Genomic DNA, 14,473 nt, shown 5'->3' with positions numbered 1-14,473 from the left:
AAATTTATGGGTTTTTAAACGTTTCGCTGCTGCAAGGGGGAGGGGGGGGGGTATACATACAGCGCAGGGTGTGCAGCTAGTTCTAGCTCGTTCCCCCAAAGCAATTATATTTACATATTCAATTCAATTTGTTTTGCAAAAATTGTCCAGAACGAAGAGTAGCCGAAACTTGGAGTCTTTTGCCTCGCATTGCAATTATTTCTAGGAAATGCCCCGTGCCCCTGCCCCTTAGTCATTTTTTCCTGCTGTGATTATAGAGCCTGGAACGTGGCTATTACCCACAATGTTAACTGACGGTCAGTCGCCCAACATGAGCTGCAAATGGCCAGCTAGCAATCGGAGCAGGATAACCCCACAGATGATGGCTGAGCGGGAGAGGTGGAGGGGGAGAGAGGCAGCGGAGACAAAGGCCAGTGCCAAATGATGTTGTTGCAGCAGCGTGTCCGATTGCAGGGCTGCAACACAGCATGCGCGATGCAGCAACATCTGCCAGCAACATCTTCAAGCAACATCGACAACAACGACAAAGCCAGCGACAGCGACAACAGCAATGGCAACTGAAACAACAACTGCAACAGGGACAGGGACAGGGACAGGGACAGCGACAACAAATGTTGTTCGGCTGTATGAAATAGGTGGCAAAGACAGCGGAATGTCTGGTGCATGCCACAAATCGCATTCCCCCTGCCCACCGCCTGCGTCCTGCACGACGTGAACTGCAACGAGAACAGAACCGCAGCGAAACAGAAATCGCAACTGCAACAAATTTAGCCAGCAACATTGCAACCCAGCCAGCAGCGGCCACTCAACGGGAGCCGATCTAAAATATCGTTGTTGCAACTCCACTTGCAACTCCACCTCCACTCTGCTGTGGCAAACAGGCAGTTAGTTAGTTGTCCTGTCCTGCCCTGCCCTCACCCGCATTCCCTTTCCGAATCTATGCCACAAGAAGCTCCTCAATCCATGCCGATAGTTCTCCTAATTTACCATCTCTAGATGCTCTGCCCGCATAGGGAGTACCGAATTCGTTGTGCTGCCAACTTTCTCCGAATATTCGCACATGTTTGCAGTCTCTCATTTCCAATCTATGGCATGTTGCCTGCTCTGGGAGGTTAGCCTCCAGAGGTTGTCGCGATTGGGGATGGCCCCTCGCCCTCCTCTCTGCTCCAGCTCCTGCCCAGACTGGACTTCGAAAGGAAATGCATTTGAAGCGAGCAAAAGGGGAAACAGAGCCAATTACATGGATCCACAGAGTGGTGGAGTACGAGCCTATGGCGGGGATCAGCGGCGATCTGTGGAGCTCGATAAGGCCAAACGCCCTGGACATATGTACATATCCGGCCGTTTGACGTCATTGCGGGGCTGCGCTGCAGACTTCTCCCGAGGAGGAGTGCCGCTGCACGAGTCTTGTTATTTATAGTCCCGGGCCGGGTTTATTTTTGGCCTCCGACAACAATTCTGGGACGTCCTTGGACCATTTCGAATTTGAGTGGATCGTTTCTGGGATTTGGTGCCGGCAATTATAGAAACCCTCTGGATGGGGGCTGCGGCTGGAACCAACTATTGGGTGGGCCAGCTCCCTGAAGGTCACACGCCATGCCAACTGTTTCGCATTTCAGTTCTCTCTTTGCTAATTATGGGGTGGGGCGCTGAGGAGCAGATCGATGGACTGGGCTCTGCTCTTCTCATCAGCTGGTCAATGGTCAATGGTCTTTCCTCCCCCTGTGCACCGTTCCACCGTTGCTGGCCTGCCCCTCGTTCCGTTCTGTGGCCAGTGGCGCGTACTTCGGGTTAGGCGGTGGAAACCGGCAATCAAGAAAATTTGCAGTTACGCTCGCTGGCGAGGAGAAAGGAGGAACGAAATGGAATCGAATCGAATCTAAGGGAAGGGCGTTCATTCTTTTAGCGGTTTTGCGGAAAACGAAGAACTACACCCAGAAGAAGAGGAAGGAGGAGGAGGAGTACCAGCTGAAGAAGCAGCCACACTGGACTAAAGGTTATCATTAGGCACGCTTACTTCTTCTACGTCTTCTTCTTTGCCTTCTGCCGCCTCTTGCGCCTCTTGAGCCGCTGCCTCCTCCTCGTGTGCCTATTTGTGCCTTCTTCTTTGGCTGCCTTCTCCTTTATCTTGTCTTGTTTGGACCTCTAATTACGCCCAAGAGAATGGCAGTTGCATCATAAGGAGCCCACGAACAGAACGAGATGGAGCGAGAACAGATAGAGAGTGAAGGGGAAACGGAATGGAAACCTAGAAAGGCATAACGGGGGGAGCGGCTAAGTTTCTAACGATCCCCAGTGAAAGTCCCACAGATGTGATTATGTCAATTAAAAAAAAGTAAAATTTCTTCTTCTCATTTCTGCGCTACGAAATGAACAAAAGAATATGTGCAGGAGGAGCAAATATGTGTATGACTGTCATAGCCAGTGCTCTTTCTTACTCCCACGCTATGTCCCTTGTCCACCCTTAAGTTTGCTATTTAAGAGCATCATTTAAGAGACTAGAAATTATGGCGTGGCCCTCACGCCACTCTCTCTCTCTCTCTCTCTCTCTACCCATCTCTTGGTGCGACTACAGTCATGGCACATCCAATTTGTCAGAGATGAGGAGGAAACAGTAAATGCCAAATAATTGGTCATGGCAAATGCGATGCGATTTGGTTGTCAATCAAAACGAAATGGAATATTTCACAGGCAAAAGGAATGCCGCACGCTGCACGCTGCAAGCAGGGGTCAACGGGGGAACGGAGCAGACCCACCATTCATTCACTTTGCATTCGCTGTGCACTTGTTCCACATAACCTCTCCCAAGTGCTTCTCGCACACGATCCGATCCCATCAAATCCGAACGGCCAATGTGCACGTCCCCATCCAGCAACAGTCGCAGCCAGCAAAACATCTCCGCCAAAGGAATTATGAGCGTGCACATGTGTCAGTGTGAACGGATGTCTGCCTCTCTCTGTCTCTCTGTCTCTTGGTATCTTTGCTGTAGTTCTCTTCCCAGCTCCCTTTCCTTTCATACCCTTTCACTCAGTCGTTCTATGGCTCTCTGTCTGACATCTTTGGTTTGTTTGCCCTGTCCACTCGATCAATTGGCGAAACAGCATCGAGTATCGTAGATACCGGCAAAAGGAAATGGTCTTTAACAAACAACAACAAAAAACTGAAAATTAACAAGAAAGCATAAAAAGGATGCTGTATGAGCCGACTCATATGATACCCTAGAAATGATGGATCTACAATCTGATTATGACTGTATCTGGCGTAGCTATTTTTCGTGAAAACACATCTGACAAAATGCGAGCACCCTCTGCAAGGGTATCGTAAATGTCCAGAGGAGGAAACCTTTTCATTTACTGCAATTTGTTGCCGCTGCTGTTGCTGTCACAACACGTGAATGTGAATGTGATGGTGAACGTGCATAAGGGGGAGGGGGGGTCTTACGGTGAACAAAAAGGCACAATCAGAGACAGTGAGAGAGAGAGAGAGAGGGATCACCACTCAATCACTTAGCTGGTGGCGGTCTTCCCCCTTCTCCTGACCCCTTCTTCTTGCGTATGGGGGCTCACACCTCTCGCTCGCTGCATTTGCAATTATGTAATTTTCAATCATCGCCAGGCCTAAAGATGCGCCCCAAAGACGTGCCAGCGAAGCAAAGTTGAAGCACCTGCCATGCGTGCACACACACACACTCTTTGGCGTTCTCTTTCACTCTCTCTCCCCATACGCAGCTGCCAGCCCCATTCCCTTCTATGCACATTGATGTATGCATGTGTGTGTGTGTATAACCATTTCTGCAATAGAAGTGCGAAGAAGTAATAATTGCTATCGAACAATGAACGCTGCCAGCAATTCCAGCCGTTCCAGCAGCTGCCAGTCAGTCCCACATCCACATCCACATCCACTCTACGTACGTATTTCCCATTCCCACTCTTGACTGTTCCCATTCCCGGTCTCAGGTGCACGACTGTGCTGTGCTGTGCTGTGCTTTGCTTTGCTCTGCTCTCCTGTGCTGTGTGTCTAAACGAAAATATTAAAAGTCATAATTAAAAAAGGAAAGAAAAAGAAGAAACTGGAGAGCACACGAGTAAGAGCACCACCGATCATGGTGTGAGCGCAAAATTGCGTTGGGGATACTGTTCAGGCTTTAATTTAGAGCATTGCCTCCTCTTTGCGTCGCACCCCCCCGTGGATGGGACCCCAGCGGCGTTGCAAAAGTGATGCAGCTGCGCCTCGACGCGGTCAAGCGCCATCTATTAGTCCGCTCTGTACGCTCGAGAACCGTTACAAATTGAACAGAGTTGACACCCACTTGGAGGCAGACAACATTTGATCAGGTTTTGGCACAGCGGCAGGAAAAATGCAAGTTCGAGGCCCACAGATACTCTATGCAATGGCAATCCGATTTGGAACAAATATGACAACCATCTGTGGTGGGTTCTTTATAAGCATCCTGTGCTAGATCATAATACCCATATGCCTCGGACACGTACATATAGGGTTATACAAGTCCGCAATCAGGTTGCCAGCGAAGTGGCCTGGAAAGCCTGGAAAGCTGGAAAGTGCCGTGGACCAGGCAGGAGAAAGGTGCCATGCCGCCGCCGCTCCCCAAAACGGGAGGCGGGCATCCCAGGGCGGGGTCCATGTGAAAAATGGATGCAGCTGCCTCTCTGCTTGCCATTGTTGTTGCTGCGCTTCTTTGTCTTAAATTTTATTTCATTTTCTTGTATTTTTTGTTGTATGTTAGAACCGGAAATTTATTGCATAACAAGTTGGCCAAGCAACGAAATCCTCCGCTTTGGACTTGGTCTTGCTCTTGGTCTTTGGAGCCGCCTCAAGGTTGTTCCAGCACACACACAAACACACACAGGGGTACGTACGTACACCTGGACACATGTGGCAAGTGGAGAGTTATTTGAAAGTGCTGCCTCGCCGTCGATGCTGGCAACAAGATATGCAACATGAGCAAAGGAATGAGCAGGGTACATGGGGGCATGGCATGCCATGGCATGGCTTGGGTAAGGAGTGGGAGCCGAAACGGGTGTGGCTCTCTGCCTCCTGTTCAGGCGCTGGAACGTGCAACATTCAACAGAAACGATACGAAAAGAAAACTAAACATTTCATAAATTCCTGCCACAGAATAAATGTTTTGAATGGCCACTGCGATGGGTTGGGGCTTCTCCGCTCCAGATGCGTATCGCAGTGGTGGGTAGGATGCAGCATGGCAGTGGGAATGGCAATGGGAATGGCAATGGGAATGGGATTGTGCCACCTCCCACTCTTCGCTTGGTGTGGTGTCTGTCTGCTTTTTGGCAGTTGTCCCATCAATCGCTCATTGTCAGATTCATTCTGCCAGCAAGGAGAGCAGAGGAACAGAAAGACAAAGAGAAAGAGAAAGAGAAGGGAAGATATCGCACCGCTTGTGCGTCGATGCAGCGTGGATGGGCGTTGGGCGATGGCTGATGGCTCTCTGCGCTTCGCGGAAGTTGGCCAACAAAAGCCATTAGCCCCAGCGAAGATGGAGATGGCTGAGGGATTGGGGCAACAACAAAGAACAGGAGTCATTAGAGGTGCATTTGAGGCCGCGGAATGTGTCCGACAGCCCCAGCTCGAAAAGAGTCTCTCAAAAGAATCCAAGCTACTCCAAGACTTGCCTCCGACATCAACATCAACATCAGGTCTCGAGTGCATCAGGCAACAACGTTGCATGATTTATGGCAATTATGAGAAGCAACAGCAGCAGCAGCAACAGCAGCCTGCCTCCATGGCAAGGGAGCTGGGGCACGGGCTTGAGACAGTGGCTGGGCCAGCAGCAACAAATGAACTGCGATAGCAACTGCAAGTGTAGAGCTTTCAAAGTTTCAACAATTAATTGCAATTGCACTCGAGCGGCCCAAAAATGTGGGCATGGCCGTGTCCAGCTCGGCATTAGCACGGGAGGAGACTCCACCTGGAATGCTGGCAAGTTGTGGAATAAAAAAAAACTGTCTGTTGGAGTCATCATCACATTGAGGATCAGTGCATCGCGAGGAATGCCAGTCGGTTGGTGCCGTGACAGCTGAGACCGAGGGCAGCCGTGATTCGCATTGAAAGAGAAGAAAAAGTGATTTTATGGGACGCATCGCAAGGGATGTTGGGCGGCCTACTCGCACTTTGATTTGCCTTTTGCCCTTTTGCTTTTAGACTCTACGATCAGTGATTATCTTTTAGATCTTCACTGCCAGACTCTTCAGAGAAATTATGCAAAATTTGTTTAGTTTTTCTGCACACAAACGAGCAACGTCCATCGATCATCACCCATAATCGTGGTGTGGTGTAAACGATATCGCGGCTCTCTTTCGCGTTGACATCTCTGTTCCGTCGGGCAGCAATCTGTGAGTATTTTTAGCCAGCCTATGCTTTGATATCTTGGACATGTATAGGAACATCGCTCATTACAACACGCCTGACACTTTGCCTCAGCAACAAGACAAGTACCTGGGAGCCCAGCCACATCTGCTTACGGATAACCCAGTTGGGTGTGGACTTGGCGCTAGACGGACACAGCCACGGCCCCGATCCGAGGGCCTCATTAAAAATATTTGCAATTTAAAGAGGGAAAACAAGCTGAAGCCGGGGGTCTGGCCTCAGCCTCAGAGCCAGAGTCAGAGTCAGTCTCAGTCTCGGCCTATTTTTAAATGCAAAACTCGCGCCGTCACACGACAAGGCAATCAGGACATGGAAATAATTGAATGCGCCACAGCCACAGCCACAGCCAAAGACCAAACAAAAGTGGATGGTGGAGGGGGGGTGGGCAAGGTGCGGTATTGTGTCAGCAACAGAAGCAAGTGGAAGTGGAATGGCAAATGGCAACAGATGAAGATGACCAATTTGCTGCAACATGTACCAAGCGAGCACAACACACAGCAACACACAGCAACAAAACAGAACAGAACCCGGCGAGGACAGTGGACAGTGAAAATACCCGGCAGATAAGCAAATGTAAACCAACTTGCATTAGTGCCACTGCCAGTGCCAGTGCCAGTGCCACCTGCCAGCTGCCCCTCCGGGATGCATCCTTGATTTAAGTGGCCCATTGTGGCTCATTTTGTAGTTTGTGCAATTTTAAGAACAGCATTTAATTAAAGGCAGCAACAAGAGGAGATTGCCCGAGATGCTGCAGTACGTGACGTTCACCCGATCAACAGAGTCTAATGCAACATTGTGGCTACAGAGACAGCCATTGGCATTGCCATTGCTGCCTCCCTCTCACTCCTAAACTTTCCTTTTCTGTATACATGTGTGTCTGAGTGTGTTATTTAGGTTTTCTAAGGAACTTAGTGACACTTTTTGCTTTAGTTTTTTCAGTTTTTGTTTAGTCTTAGCTGAGTGGAAGAAGATTATTAATAATAAATAAATCTCTATATATTATTGCTTTCTGGCGGACAAATCTCCACAGTTTCCTCTTGGCAACATTTTACCTTAGTGCAAATTTGTTGCGGATACAAAAGACTCAGGCAACAAACTTGCCGCTACAAAACGAACGTGTGAGAATAGGGAGACGCAGTAGAGAGACAGAGAGGGAGAGCGAACGACCATGACATTCCATTGCACGGCAATCCGTTTCATTCCATTCCGTTTCGTTCCGTTTTCTAACTGTTTCCAGCGATTAGGCAAATCGCTATGGCCAAACGCGCAAATTACCAACATTTCTCTGTCAATTATGGGCCATTATTGAACCAATTAGAGCCGTCCGTCTCTGCATTCTCTCTACTAAATCTTTCTCTGTATCTATCTCTCTGTCTGCCTGCCTGTCTGTCTGTCTGTCTGTTTCTCCACCCAAATGAAATACTAAACAAATTGAAATTGAAAGAAAGTTGAATGCAAATTGCGAGTATTGTGCGTAAATTGATCAGAGAAAGAGCCAAAAGAGGGGCGAGCGAGAGATAGAAGCAGAAGCAGGAGCACAAGTAGAAGCCAGGCCATTAAACAAGCCAAACAAGAAGATGCGGGCCAACAGAGAGAGAGAGAGAGAGAGAGAGAGAGAGAGAGAGAGAGGATGTGGGGAGGGGGCTCGGATCGGTGGCAAGGCGCTATTTGCTATTTGTTTAAGTTGGCTTTAACAGCTTGCGGACGTTTGCCGTTAGTTGACCTGGTTAACAGCGGCCAACTGTCAGAGGAGCCACCATAAAGACAGAGAGGGATTGAGAGAGAAAAAGAACGAGTGTGAGGGGGGAGAGACGCAGAGCTTGAGCGCTGAGGAGTGCGAGAGATATCTGGCTACGATTTGAATGCTCAAAATTTTAATACTGCCAGATGGCAAAAGGTCATCCATCCATCCATCCATCCACCGCCGGTCGTTCCACCATTGCATTACGTACATCCCCTCGTCCCCAGCCCACACAAAAATTACCCCGCCACGCACGTATTTAGATAGATGATCAGGCCAGGCTGCAGGAGAGGCTTTGATGGGGGATGCAGGTTGCCTGCTGCGGCTGTACAGGCCAAGCAATAGAGAATGCTGCACTGTCATTAGTCGGCCCTCGAGCCACTTGAAGATGATCATCCGATAATGCTGTTTGCTCAACTCACTCCTCACCAGCCATCCCATCCCATCCCATCTCATCCTTTCCTTTACTCAGGAACAACATGTTGCTTGCATGTTAATGACGCACAATTGCAGGGCCGCCTCGACATTCACATGCACATCAGCAAACATATCCAAATACACACCAGCATCCACAGACAGAGCCACAGCCACATCAATGGCCTAAGTTTCAACGCATTGGAATGCCAACAATAAGCTGGCCCCACCTGGACTGCACTGGCCCCCACGTCTGTCGCATTAGCCGATTTAGTTGCAGCTCTTCCAAAGAGCCATCCGCGACAGTGCGGCTTGAGATTTGCTGATGCCTCATTGATGGGAGGATTAATACATGCGATGAAAAGCAACAGCCGAATCGAATTTGATCAATTGGCAGTTGGCAGCGTCTTGTGTTGTGGCATATTCACATGGCACTATCTGGCCATAATTCTGGCATTCATTTGACAATTCCCAGCAATCCACAATCACTTTCGATGGGCCCAACTCTCCCAATTGGGGTAACTGATCGAACCATCAAAGTGAAACTCTTTTGCGATCTCTCTTGAGATGAGGCGATGCCCACTTGACCGTCTTGGGCACAGGTGTGGAGAAGCAAAAGTTACGTTAGAACATTTTGGGAGTTGGACTCCAATTGAAGGAACGGTGGAGCCCAAATGGAAAGCGGTCACAAGATGTAGGCCAGGCACAGACACAGACACAGACTCACACTCACACATTGGACATGCACGAGAAGCGGACGTCGCCAATGGCATTTTGGGAGCAACCATGTCAAAGATTCAGCTGGTTGATGCAACCACTTGGATCTGCCCCTCTGCCGCAGAAACTGTTACCGCCGCCTCTGCCGCAGCTCTTCAGCTCGCAGTCTGAGGAGGCATGCAAATCCGTTCAAATGCTGCCACTGGATGTGGGTCAGGCGGATATTCATTTGGCTGGCGCTGCAGCGGCCACTGGCCCCTGTCCAGGCCGTTTGGAGCGGCCCAATCTTGGACAGAGCTCCGGCACGTCCCTCCTCCCACTAGCCAGCTCCAGGTGGAAGTGTCGGGAAGCTGTGTTGGGAGGCTGGCTAAATCAAACCAGTTCCCAGTGTGAGAAATGTGCATCAGCTAATGTCTCTCCTCGCCAGACTAGAGTCGTCTCCATTCCCTTCCCCCTCACATCTCCAGCCATTCCCTATCGTCGCTGAATTGTCACTTTTGTCTCCCTCTCCCTCTCCATCTCTCTCTCTCTTTCTCTTTCTCTTTGTGGTCAAATGAGTTTCTGCGGTTTGTGGCTTAGTTTCCTTTCTGCCTCGTTCCGCTTTTTGTATGGCTGGACTGCCTGATGGCTTGATGACTGCACGGCTACGTTGATGAGAAAGGAATTTCGAGTATTTATGCTAAGCGTTAGACGGTGCGAGAGAGAGAGAGAGGGGGCTAAAGCTAACACCCTGAGACAGACTTCCACTCTACTTAATGAGAACACAATTTGAGGCTGGGGCATAGTTGTCGCTCAGTGTTTGGCTTCAGCTGTAATCGATAAGTGATGTATGCATGGCTGTGTACATATATATTTACATATTTTTACATATGTATGGAAGTTCATTCAAGTTATGAAGCCGCACTAGAAACTCTTTCCCATTCGCTTCGAATTTCCGTTGCTCGATTTTAATTGCTTTATTCTTGACACATTTTTCATCCATATAACATCCTCCGCAATACCTACATATGTATGTACATACATACATACATATTATCTACATATGTATTTACTATGTACAGTACATTTCTCTCATTCTCTGCTCATCATTTACGGTTAGAAAGTTCATGCTGATCAAAATCCAATGTACAATGTGCTTTATGTACAATTAGTTTCTGTGGCTCTTCCTCTGTCTCTTTTGTTGCTTTATTTATTTTCCCCACCCCCTCGTGTATTGATTGGCGTCCAACAATTTCTCCAGCCCTCCGATCTTCCACTCATTCTTCCTCTTCTGGCTTACTTCACCGCTTTTCACCGCAACTATTTGATTTTCTTTTCGGCTTTAATTGCCGCCTCACATTTATTACCATCTTTCCCGCCGCTCTCTTTGCTGTTGATGTTTGTCACTCGAATGTGGAGCGAGACCTAACCAAAAAAATGCTCATTATGCATGGAGCAGTGCCAACTGTACCACTGCCCCTACCCATACCCCCCCATCACAATCCCCACCCACTTCGTACGCCTCTCTGGGCCTCTACGTGCCTTGTCAAAAGGCCTTTGTCGAAAAGCCTTTCCTCCGCATTTGTCGCTTGAGAACTTTTCATTTTCATTTCTTTTGGACAGCGTTTTATGGTTGTTGGTCGTTGCTGTGGTTGCTGCTGTTGCTGCTGCTGTTTGGGGCTTGGCAAAAACAAAATCCAAAAATTTATTATGCGCATCGCTGTTGGCACGACCTAAGACAATCTGCCCCACAGACCTGTGTACCAATTTCGCTCAAGACCAAGAGAGTGTGGAGAGCGGAGAGCGGAGAACGGAGAGACGGAGAGACGGCGGCCAGACCTCCTCATTCACATGCCACTCAGGTTCGGGCCTCGACTTGGAAGTGGTAGCCGGAGCGGAGCAGCAGCAGAGATCGTGGCACTGCCAACATGGGGAACTCTGATGGGTAGCTGCAACTGTGACTGGGCGGCTTGCACCCTGGTTCGAGTCTGATTTGCAAGGATTTCCCAGCTGGTTGCGGGATTCATCAAAACGATCGTTAAGCTGTCCACATCGAACGGAAAACAAGTCTCTCTTTGCATGTGGATTCTTTCTTCATTAGCGTCTACTCTCTAGTTCTTGCTGGGTATTGATTAATGTACGATTGTTGCGAGGGCCCCCTACCCAACCCAACTCTTTGCTACTGCATCTCGCCTCACGGTGTATGTAAATAATAGTTCTGTATTAACATTCTACCAACTCCAATGAGGAATCATTTTGAAGTATTATTATATTGCTGCCACACACACAATCGATTTTTAAGGGTATCAAAAGCTTCGGCTCCCACAGTGGAGTTCTTCCCTTCTTCTTGCTCTTTTTCCACTGCTGACAAATGGTATGCATACATATGCATATGCACACGTACACGAACACATGAGCGCAGACATTCCGCTTACATGCTCTGCAAATGTCCCGCTCCACCCTCTCACTCTTCCACATTGTCACGGTCTCTCTCTCTCTCTCTCTCTCTTGCCAAGCACACTCTCCATCTCTTTTCTTTCCGATTCGTGCCAACGTGCCCGACATGCAGAGATTTCAATAAATAAAATGAATTCGGTGAAAGCGAGTTTAGAACCCATACGATTCATGCAAGGGGAAGGGACGGGCAGAGCAGAAGTCGTGTTGCTGTTAATGGCCATGCTGTCGCTCCCGTTGCCTCCTCCGCTCCCGCAAATCTTCTGCTACAACAACAATTTTGGCATTTTCCCATGATCTTTTCGGGATTCTTTTTTATGACTTAAACGCGCCTCACGCCAAAGCCAGCGAACCCATAAATCAATCAAAACGAACAGAAAGAGCAAAGGGAGAACGAAGGAGAGTGAGACAGATCTCATGATGGTGTGGAGAACAAGAGAATCCCGATAATCAGCTTAGCTTAGATTAATTATAAATCAAGCAAAATCCGCCACGAAAACAACATTGTTCAACGAAATGGAAACTTTTTGAGTGATTTTTGTGTTTGGGTGAAATTTGTGCCGTTACCTTTTATTCTTTCTTGCTTTCGATTTCTTCTCTTTCGTTTTCGTCGGCGCGCTGCGAGAGTCTGAAAGTGGAAGAGAGCAAAATAAAGAAATCAATAAGCTGTTTGTGGAATTATAATAGCAAATAGAAAGCAAATTTAATGAGAGAGTACACATACAAATGTACATATGTACATATATGTATGTACATACATATGTACATATATATGTAAATAGATTATTCTAAACATTTAAAGTTAAGTTTAAACTTCACATTAAAAATGTATCGGATGGAACCATTTCTGGTAAATAAAACGAGTAAAAAATTGCAACTATTTTTTGCCAGTGCAAAGCAACAAAAACGGCTGCAAATTGGCGGAAAAACAAAAAAAAAAAGACACAGAAGACAGAAGCAGGCAGACGTTGGGCCCGCATCCCACAAGATGTCGTGGCAGAGGCAGAGGCAGAAGAGGGCGACGGAACGGCGGAGCGACAACAACAAAATGTCGCGTTATGGCCCGTGTAAATTACCGTTACTGGATGACACACGACACGTCTCAGCGACAGGGCGGTTGGTGGCTGTTGGTTTCTGGTGGGAGGTGGACCCAAGAGGTATACGGACGGGGGACGAGTGTAGTTGGTTTATGGGGGCATGCGGCAAAAACTTTTGACCGTAGCGGAGAGAGAGAGAGAGAGAGTGAGAGAGATAAAAATGCAGAAGCGAAAAAAGTCGACTAGTGACAAAGGATGGCGGTAGGGTGCGAGAAAGTGAGAAAAAGAAAGAGAGAGGCAGAGCAAGAGTCATTGGAGTGAAAGTCAAGTACACTATTAAAATGCAAACTGATCCCCCAAATTGTGTGTTTTCTTGCCAGCAACCCAACCGCAATGTGGGGAGTACATAGATCCATCTCCAGTGGACATCCATCACAAGCCACCACTCCGCTGCGCATCTTCGTTTCCCCTCAGCTCAGCCGCACAACCACCTCCTCCATGGCGAAAGCCATCAATCTCCACACAATCGCCGATCGAAGCTTGTTGTAGATCACACAGTTCCTGATCCTCCCACTCCCTGCACTCCCACACTCCACTCTCGAGCCCACTGCCAACACTGGAAATCCCAATATCTAACCGTTCTAACGGTACATACACTGTGGCTCATCCACAGGGCCGGCTTTATGTACGGACCCCTTGTCTCATGTTAGCTTGCTGGGGGGTTGGTTAGCTACTTGGGTCATACCAGAAGATCGATTCAGAACTGATTTTTGCATTATGGACCCTTAAGGATGGTGCCTTGGGCGCCATAAGAACTAAATCCGGCCCTGCTCAACCACAGCCCTGCATAAATTGCGGTCCAAGCGTTGCCTCGCGCCTCTTCAATGCCAACTCTTCATGCCCTGCAACCGCCCGCTCTAATCATGCTCGCTTGACCACTTTGCAAGTCTTTACAATAAAAAAAAAAAAAAAAAAAAAAAAAAGAAAAGAAAATACAACGGACTAAAATATGTTATGCATGGCAATTTTCCATTTTGAGGTCTCCGACTTGGGGTACGCTGTTCCTGTTGCTGTTGCTGTGCTGCGGCTGGTGTTGTGTCTAATGTCATGTATTATCTCAGTGCCAGAGAAAACCCAAGTGTCCAACGAGCAGGGCATAGAGTCCAGCAGATACGAGTCGCAGTCGCAGTCGCAGTCCCAATCGCTTGCACAGTCCGAGGCCTTGGCCATTGTCTTGGCGGTGGGCAGGGCGCTAGCCAAAAGTGAAATATTTCAAACACCAAGTCGTGTCGCATTCCCAGAGATCTCTTCTATCCAGATACACGTTAACGTACACGTACACGTACACGTACACACGTATCTTGGCTGGGGTTGGGAACGGGCACTGGGCACTGGGCACGCTGCTCAAAGATGCAGATCGCCTTTTTCTGGTGTCATCTTTGCTTGAGTAAGCAGAGCAAGAGCGAGGCACAGGCAGGCACAGAGTCAAAGATTTGCATTTGCCCTAAACCTCTCCAGCTACCCAATGCCCTAGGCCCGCCCGTAGATCGTAGAAGGATCGCTTCATATATGCAAATATCAAGAGAAGATTTAATGGTCACATGCAGCGGATATGGATACGGCCAGCTGTGTTCCCAGAGTTCCCAGAGAAAGGTGAAGGGGCGACATCGCAGGGGGAGCAGTGTAGAAGATGAGATGCTCTCTCTCTCTCTCTCTCTCTCTCTCT

The sequence above is a fragment of the Drosophila subobscura genome, chromosome A, assembly GCF_008121235.1.
Source record: "Drosophila subobscura isolate 14011-0131.10 chromosome A, UCBerk_Dsub_1.0, whole genome shotgun sequence".
Lineage (NCBI taxonomy): Eukaryota > Metazoa > Arthropoda > Insecta > Diptera > Drosophilidae > Drosophila > Drosophila subobscura.
This window is presented reverse-complemented; position numbering follows the sequence as displayed.